This window comes from Vespa velutina, unplaced genomic scaffold (genome assembly GCF_912470025.1).
Source record: "Vespa velutina unplaced genomic scaffold, iVesVel2.1, whole genome shotgun sequence".
Classification (NCBI taxonomy): Eukaryota; Metazoa; Arthropoda; class Insecta; order Hymenoptera; family Vespidae; genus Vespa; species Vespa velutina.
In genome coordinates, this window is record NW_025920071.1 from 283,350 (window position 1) to 292,421 (window position 9,072).

Here is a 9,072-nt window from a genome sequence, read left to right on the forward strand (position 1 = left end):
GTGGTTCTTTCGTCATCTTCGACGTTGTAACGAGTTATTTTATCGTTTTGCATAATTACAGATAATTAGTAGATTTTTTTCTAAGGTACATCCTTTTCCAATATATCAGTCGATATATATATATATATTTATTCGTAACCCGTTTGATTTATTTTAAAAATAATCTGATCAAATAAAATTAGATGCAATATAAATTCGCGATGTAGAGTCAGTGTTGATACATATTCTTCATGATCCTAGGACAGAAAGGTCATCGTGCAAAAGATCAACAAAGACTGGTAAGTAAATTTCTTTTTAGACTTTTCTTTAATAATTTTAATAATTTTTTATTATATAACAATGATACTAATAATTTTGTTTCCTTTTTTCAGGTTCAATAAAAGAAGAATCATTCATTATCGTTTTGAGGCAGAATGCTCATCGTGCAAAGGATCAGCAAAAACTAGTAAGTAAATTTTTTTTTTAAATATTTCCTTCATAATTCAAAAAATCTTTAATTATAAAAATCTTTCAAAAAATCTTTCATTATTATAATTTTTCATTAAAAAATCTTTCATTATTATACTAATAACTTTCTTTTTTCTTCTTTTTTTTTCAAATAATCAATGCAATCATGCGGGTGATAGTGTTGTACTGTTTAAATAATATAATAATCATGAATTAGAAGGATCCTTCGTTCGTTAATTTAATTTCGTTCATGTTTCGCGATTTAAGGTTTAGTATCATATGCAATTAAATCGACTGCGAGCAAAGCAGTCAGTCAGAGTTATGATTTGTTCCTGTAAAGTTTAAAATTATTTTTCTTTTTATATTATCACACTATTCACATAGTAGAGTCAGTGCATCAATGAAGATAATCGAATGATAAATACATTTTCTTTTATAAAAGAATATTACTAAGTAAATTTCTAAATTTCATACCTAATAATTTGACAATTTTTCTATTAATTTAAATTTAATAAAAATTTGTTTGTCTTTTTACTGATCATCATTATGATCGTGTCTTATCAGCCTAGAACGAAATTGAGCTATTTCATTTTTAACTTACTTATATATCGAACTACATTGTTTTCAACTTTCTATGAATCCATACTCTTTTAATTTTTGCTTACATCGTGGACGAGTGTTTTGAAACCATCACAGAACTTCTTAAATAGTGAGTGAACAAAATTTTTCTTAGATCATTCAGTATAGAAAGTAAGTGGGGACACTTTATGTATTACACATTATAATATATTTTTTTCCAACTCTTTTATTAATCCAAGGAAGCGTATAAGAACCTTATCTGCATTAGTAACTAACAAAATTATATAACACATTCGAGACAGATGTAAAGGGATTCTCTAGTAATACTAACTAACATTATTATAAAATACACATTAGCAAATAAGTAACGAACATACAATCACTAAATTCGAGGAAAGGCAGAAAGGGACGAAGGAATTTAAGGAATTTGTGATAGCAATGTCAATCTCCGGAAAAGTAGAAAAGGACGAAGGAATTTAAGGAATTTGTGAAAGCGATGTCAAATTCCGGAAAAGCTGAAAGGGATGAAGGAATTTAAAGAAAGTGAAAACACACATGTTTTTCAGACGGAATTTTCTAAAATTCATCCCTGCCATGGCTCACGGCGGCGACATCCCCCACTACGCACGACGACATTATTCCCACTACGACGCTACTTCGATCCGCCTACCGCAGCGCAGCCGATATATACGTAGTTGCGCTCCATGACTCTTCGGTTATATTGTTCGGTCGTTCGACTACTACAATTCGGTTATATCGTTCTGTCGTTCAACCAATTCACTTCGGTTATTTTTCATCGTTCGTCAGTTACACTACGTGGCTACTATACGTTACGTCTCCTTCTTATACGAATTTCGTTCTCTAATATTTTAAACGATTGTACAGTGTTACTTGGCAACTATTAATAAATTAGTTTTGTTAAGTTTAAATCAGTGTTTGTTCATATAACCCCGGCTGTGCTTCCCGGGCAGCCTCGCGTAATTCTAACTTAAATTCATTAAATTCTCTCGTGAGCCTCAAGATCTTACTACTACGCAGTCGACAAGTTCGGAGCTAATAAGGCTACCACTATAAACGTGAAACCTTTACCTTGGTTATTATTTACTAGAGGTGCTTACGAATCGCACGAGTTATTGTAACCATCCATTAAATAATAACTAGAGGTGCGTACGAATTGCACGAGTTATTATTCTGCATTACCAAATCATAAATTCCTTTATTCCGAGAATACGACGTGGTGGTAGGAAGTATCATTTTCGACGGATACTAGGGTCGTTTTATGATCCGCTTCGCGATCACTCGGATTTGAGAACCATTCCATCGGAGACGACTAGCACACGTGAGGCAGTTCCGTATCGTTTCGTACCCATCGCGACAAAAGAGAAGACCAGCAACCCGAGTGAATTAGCACTGTCCGATATCTGGGCGAAAGATACCCGAATAATTCTTCATTGTCTATCATCCATCAGCTCTACTGAAGAGGACGTTTCACCGGGAGACGGTTCGTATTAATGTCGGTCCCCTGCCACGAACAGCGCATAGCAGGTTACCGTCAAAATGACATGAATCTCACGAAACTAAAAGTTCTTCAGGTAAGTTCAGAGCTTATATTTTTTTTGAAGCCCGTACTGAGTGGGACGTTACAGTACGAATCCACGTGATCCTTTCCTGTATTTTCAAGATCCGAGGGGAAGATGAAGAAACTGCCCTGCTTTTTGCTCTTCAAACCCTATCTCCCTGCTAGAAGTTTCCAGGGAACTCGATCGCATATGCAGAAGACAAAACTATTCCCGGATCTCCCGAAGATATCTCCAGGTCATTTTGGGGTACCCAACGAATACTCTTACGAGATATGAATTGCATGCGTTTCAGCTGCCGGGTTCTGGAATAGGAACCGGATTCTCTTTCGCGCGACCGGTGTGTGTCGCAACAAACGAGCAACATTATGTATGCATCGTCATCGACATAGGATTTCTCCTAAGGCTTAGGTTCGACTGACTCGTTTGCAACGGCTGTTCGCACGAAACGCTTCTCCACGTCAGTCCTCCAGGATCTCACTGGAGTATTTGCTACTACCATCAAGATCTGCAACGACGGTGGCTTCAGGTAGGCTTACAATCAGACCTTTTTGCGCACACCGCCGCGATCTTCGTCAGGGCTTCATAGCGTCGCCCCGTAAGGACGAAGTGCCACACTTGCCGTTGACGGCAGAGTGTAGACGCGATGCTTCAGCGCCATTTTTTTAAGGACTACTTGCCTGTGAGTTGTTACACACTCCTTAGCGGTTTCGACTTCCATGGTCACCATCTTGCTGTTTTTAGCAACCAACGCCTTTTATGATATCCTATAAGCGTCGACTTAAGCGTCTTAACTTTGCGGTCGGTTCATCCCACAGCGCCAGTTCTGCTAACTAAAATTGGCCACTTGGCACTCTGATCCGAAATCCCTTATGTCTTCATAGTTCAAGCAAGCCAGAGGTCTCACCAATTTAAAGTATGAGAAAAGGTTGAGGTCGTTTCGGCCCCAAGGCCTCTTATCATCCGCTTTACTAGATGAGACCCGTTTACATTCGAAGAGAACGTGCGAGTGACAGTCATCTTGAGGGAAACTTCGAATGGAACCAATTACTAGATCGGTTGATTAGTTCTTAGCCTCTATACTCAGTACCGAAGATCGATTTGCTCGTCAGAATCGCTAAGGAGCTCCTTCTGCGTTTCTCCTGACTTCGTGCTGCCTAGGCATAGTTCGGAGCCGCATCATAACGCGGCTTATCCTCGCAAAGATGACCTTCATTTTCATTACGTCTTTAGGCTTTGCAATCCCAATGACTTGCGCACATGTTAGACTCCTTGTTCCGTGTTTCAAGACGGGTCTTGAGATTACCCAAAGCAATAGCATCGCAGACCGGTATTATTGTATATTACCCGCCCGAAGAGTCTTATTTTGAACAGTTAGTCATGCTCGGGAAGGGCACCATGTCTCTGTACCCGAGACGTAATATTCATATGTTTTTGGTTTACAGTGGTAATGATCCTGATGAACCGATCGAATGATCCTGATCCGATGGCGTCTTGACTGCTCTTCAATTGTCGGTTGCGGTATGCCCGCATCAGGCACGTTGATGTAGACAAGATTTCCGGTCGGCGTCACAGTGTTAGCAATGCACTTTAGGTACTCTACTATAGATCCTGGTATAGTAAAATTATCAGGAATTAGATTTAAGGACGACTCTTCATCGGCATAGCAATCTTCCACATTAACGGTCCCTACATAGTCAATTAGAGTTGCATTCAAAGTGCCCGTATATACGTGTATGAATGAACACAAAACAGTACCTCCATTCTGAGGCAAGGATACTCAAACTCTAGATCCGCATAAATACGTTCACATAATAATGGGAATGTTGAGTAATCAAGATTGTGACTATAAATATGCTGCGTGGGTGTTGTCCCAGTAAACAGGCTTTCCACGTAGGATGGTACATCAACCATGTTTTCCTTGGTTGTCTTCACAATTACGGGGTTTTGCCTTATCCGTGGTACTCGCACTTCGGTTAGGTCTACGATTTGAGGAGGAATCGCTGGTTAAGGAGTGTTCCCTAATTAAATAGCCTACTCCTAGGCATTAGTTCTCCACGCTGCGGTTTGAATTTTGTGTCGCTGCTCCGCTTCCGTCTCATCGTAACAACTCCTTGCATTTGCAGTCTTCTGCATGTTGTAAACTTACATTCTACGCTGGTTACGGTTCGTGGTTTTTCCATGAACTAGTGTCAATGTTAACTTGTAAGCATCTAATTTAAATGATTGCTCCGAAAAAGAACCAAAAATGATCGAGAATTCTCTAGGTGCACGTAACAACGACTGGTAGATAGAAACAATATATTGTAAAGGACACCCGTAGCGTGCCTGCACATGTGATACTTCGCCTATATCAGACAAACGCTACGCTATATCATACTTCTTGCCCCTTATGCGTTCGATGGTCTGTCGTACCTGATAATGGTGTATTTCTACACCTGGGAGTGAAACCACGCTTTCGGCATAGGTTCTGAAAAAATACCAAGCCCCGGAGGATGAAACAGGAGAACGATATCGTCATGTACCTTAGGATACATGCCCACGAGGAACCGCGTGGAGGTGCGTCTCATTGCTCGATCTTGCGACGGCCCGGCTATAGGACGACAGCATAATAGAAAAACGCCCGTGGACGGAAATCTAACTCACATACTGATCGAGCTGCGAAGACCTCGGAAATCGACCGTGTGAGCCAAAATTCACAGGAATAATAGCTGTTCGATGCTCCTTTTTAGCACTAGGCGACTATCTACCTAAGTTTGACTGTGCCACAGGAGCCGGCACGACGGTAAGTAGATAGGAACAGTATATTGTGAAGGTGGACACACTTGGGGTGCCTGCACCTATGCTACATCGCCTATTACGGTATACGCTAAGAAACCTCCTACGGACAGCAGTCACCACAGCCAAGTGACAGGACTCGGAACAGCCCAAAACTCCTGCCGGCGAGACAGGGTGAGCGGCTTAGCCACGACCAACATCATCGCAGCAACTAGTTATCACAGTACCACAATCCTTGACACTTGTTCCGTAGGATAGGATGGGAATTGTGGGATAGCGGATTTTTGGTAGAGTGTTGGGTTGTAGTTTAATAAGAAATTAATTTATTTCAGGGCCTACGATTCTGTAATTGTACAAGTCTCTTCATCTTTTATCAATGACTCCACTTGACTTTTTTCTTCCAAAGTATCAACTTTTCTTAACTTTTTTCATTCAAAACCAATGACTTTATCGCGACTTTTCTTTTGCCTACAATATTGATTAAATATCTGATTAATTTTCATTTAATAATTTAATAAAAAAGAAAGTTTCGATGCTTAATTGCCGAAATTCCAAAGGAAGCTGACACGACAAGCGTTAAAGGTAATCAAGAGTCCGTTTTCGTTAACATAACATGTAGCCAACGACCGTATGCTTCAAATTTTTTAATATTGGAAGTTTAAATAGATTTTATTTTGTGTTTATCAAGTTACAAACTTTGTAATGTTTAATCGATGTACTATGGTTTATATTGAATTCGATTAAGCTAATCTTATTTTACCGAACAATTTAATTATTTGGATAAAAAGAAGAAGCTCAATTTAATCACATATATACGTATTAGCCATATTCAAGAAAGAAAAAAGTAATTCGTAAGTCAGTAAAATAGATCGGTTTGTCACAATCTATATATGAAAATATATCTCCGAACAGATTACAAATAAATTATAAAATTATTCATCTCTGTGGAACGAACATATTATATACATTGTAATATGGAAGAAATATCGATGTTTTTCAATAGAAATATTTATACAAACATATTCTATTGATAAATCAAAGGTAGATATTGTATACATGGATATATATATTTATGGAGATATATTAATATACGATAGAATCGAAAAGCTTTGTTCCATCTTTACGTTCGAGAGAATGATTATCCGCACGGTAATGGAACGAGACGAATAAGAGACGAGAAAGCAAAAAAAGAAAAACAACAACGATCTTCCAATAGAAAATAGAACAAGAAGAAGAAGAATAAAGAGAAACAATAGCACGAAAGCAAATAATTAAATAGTTTCCCGGCCTTTTAGTCGAATTATTTTTACCAACTAATTATGTAGTAATTCGATTACACAGCGAACGCGTGAATATCCACGCATTTCATACCATAGCAGAATTATCTCGAGGATTCAACGGACTTTCCCTTCCTCTCCCTTTTTATTACTTACTCACTGACTCATTTGCTCTCTTTCTCCATATATCTATCTATCTTTCTTTCGTACTTAATATTTCTCTTTTGATCGAAGAAAACGAGTTCGCTGATCGTTCCACATGCATCTACTCGCTAAGGACTTCCAATCGAGTTTGATGTGATTTGATTTGATGATATTTGATTTGAGAGAGAGAGAGAGAGAGAGAGAACATGCTGTTCTTTCTGATGCCTTTTTTGTTAGCTCTTTTTCCTTCCTATCCCTTATACAATCCACCAATCAACGAATCGACCTCGTATCTCCTACTTCCCCCTTTTCTACAGCCACTCTATCGTTAGCCGTATTTGAAGAGAAAGTAACAATTATTATTCTTCGTCGAACTTTAATTTGTCTTACTTTGTTCAATTCTGTTCGTTAACCCTGGTTTTTTAATGGATTACGCCATAAAAATATTATAAAATAATTTTTGACTAATTTTAATGAACAAGCACGCATTTTAAAAACAAAGGTTTAATATACGGCGTATTGGTATCAAATATTTGAAAAATGCTTTTTCTTCAAAAAAATATCGTGTTAAAAAGTGGTATTTTTCGAGAACAATATCCACAAATAAATACCTTTTATAAAAATTTGAAACCAATACACTGTAAATTAAACTTTTGTCTTTAAAATGAGATCTTGTTCATCAAATTTACTCAAGAATTACTTCTATTCTCGTTGATGTTCTTTTCGACATTTTTTGCGAAGGAAAAGTATAATACTGCGGTGCACCTCGAAATTTGTAACAAAAGAGATTACACTACAGATTTTCATATAAACGTTTGAATAGTGTATTTTTATATCGGTGAAAATGCTATTGACTGCTTGATTCTGTAAGAAAATAGCTGATGCTCAAATTTTTTGAATATTTCCAAACGCAAAGAAATACGGTTTCAGAAGAAATTACGATGAATATTTTAATGAGCTTTGGTCAGATGTTTCTATGGTAACAATAAAAAAATACATGTTCAATCGTTTATGCCAAGTGATCTGAGATTCTAAATTGTTATTAAATTTGTGGAAAATGCATAGTTTTTCTTAGATTTTATTAACTAAGAAGATAGAGATTCTATTAGTAATGCAAGTACTTTGGCATGTGTCTAGATTCGTAATTCAAAAATTCTTATTATAATAAGAGTTTATAATAATCTGGTGGTTTTTTTTATTGTATCGATGTAAACGAAAATAGCGAACTAATTTACTCTTTTCTCCTTATTTGATAATTTTCTATCCAATCTCTTATATTTATTTCCTCCACTGATGGCTAAATTGAATTTGTGGTGATCTGTGCCAGATAGAACACAACAGTAGTATAATTTTGTTCGATGACAAATGCGTATAAAATATATACATTTGGTGATAAATTTTTTAAAATTAATAATTAGTGAACATATATATTATATTTTATTTTTAATAAAGATCAAAAGATGAATTCGTTTTCACATCATCTATGAAATTTTTCTTCCAGTACTATTTTGTTATGATTTCCTCTATAAGAGTTAACTTCGTATTATTATTGTTACTACTATTATTACTATAATAATATAATATAGTAACGAAAATGGTAATAATAAGCAGAAACAGAATAATGTACTTATATTGTATACATCGTGACATATATGATGACGGTAATTTATGATAACAACAGAAGGAAAAATGTATTATTTTAAACGTTGGTTTGACGCGCGAATTCTCAACAAATCGTGTCCTTGACAATTTCGACACGTGACCGCCCATCTAATACAAATGTCATATGAAGAAAAATACAAAACGTTTCTTTTGTTTTTGTCCGCTATCGTTTCTTCTTGTGTTACTACTTTATGATCGTTTGCTCCATTCGGTTTCTTACGATCAATCGAAGATAATTGTCTTTACTATTATAATATAAAATGTATTAAATAATATCTGGATGTATATAAATAATTTTTGAAGACAATATATTATTATATTATATTTTTATTATTATTGTTATATTATTATTATCAGGAATTATAGTAGAAGTTATAGTAGAAGTAGTATAGAATGGATTGCTCCTGCAGGAGAAATCATGTAAAACAAGCACTGAAAGTTCTACCTCATAAGTAGTGTGGAAATGAATTTATATTTTATTTAATTAACATATATTTGTATTAAAATAATATAAAATATAAGTATCCACTAATTATTTTTAAGAAAATATTAGAAAAATTCTTATTTTTTGTCGCAAATTTATATAACATTTCCTATATGTGTCAATT

General features: G+C 35.8%; 1 long non-coding RNA gene across 1 annotated transcript; it reads left to right on the forward strand.

The window, feature by feature from the left end:
• The first annotated feature begins 1,740 nt into the window (after window positions 1–1,740).
• LOC124957523 lies at window positions 1,741–3,753 on the forward strand. Its single transcript, XR_007103649.1, has 3 exons — window positions 1,741–2,618; window positions 2,708–2,943; window positions 3,009–3,753. It is a non-coding gene; the product is annotated as an uncharacterized LOC124957523 (long non-coding RNA).
• The last annotated feature ends 5,319 nt before the right edge of the window (window positions 3,754–9,072 follow it).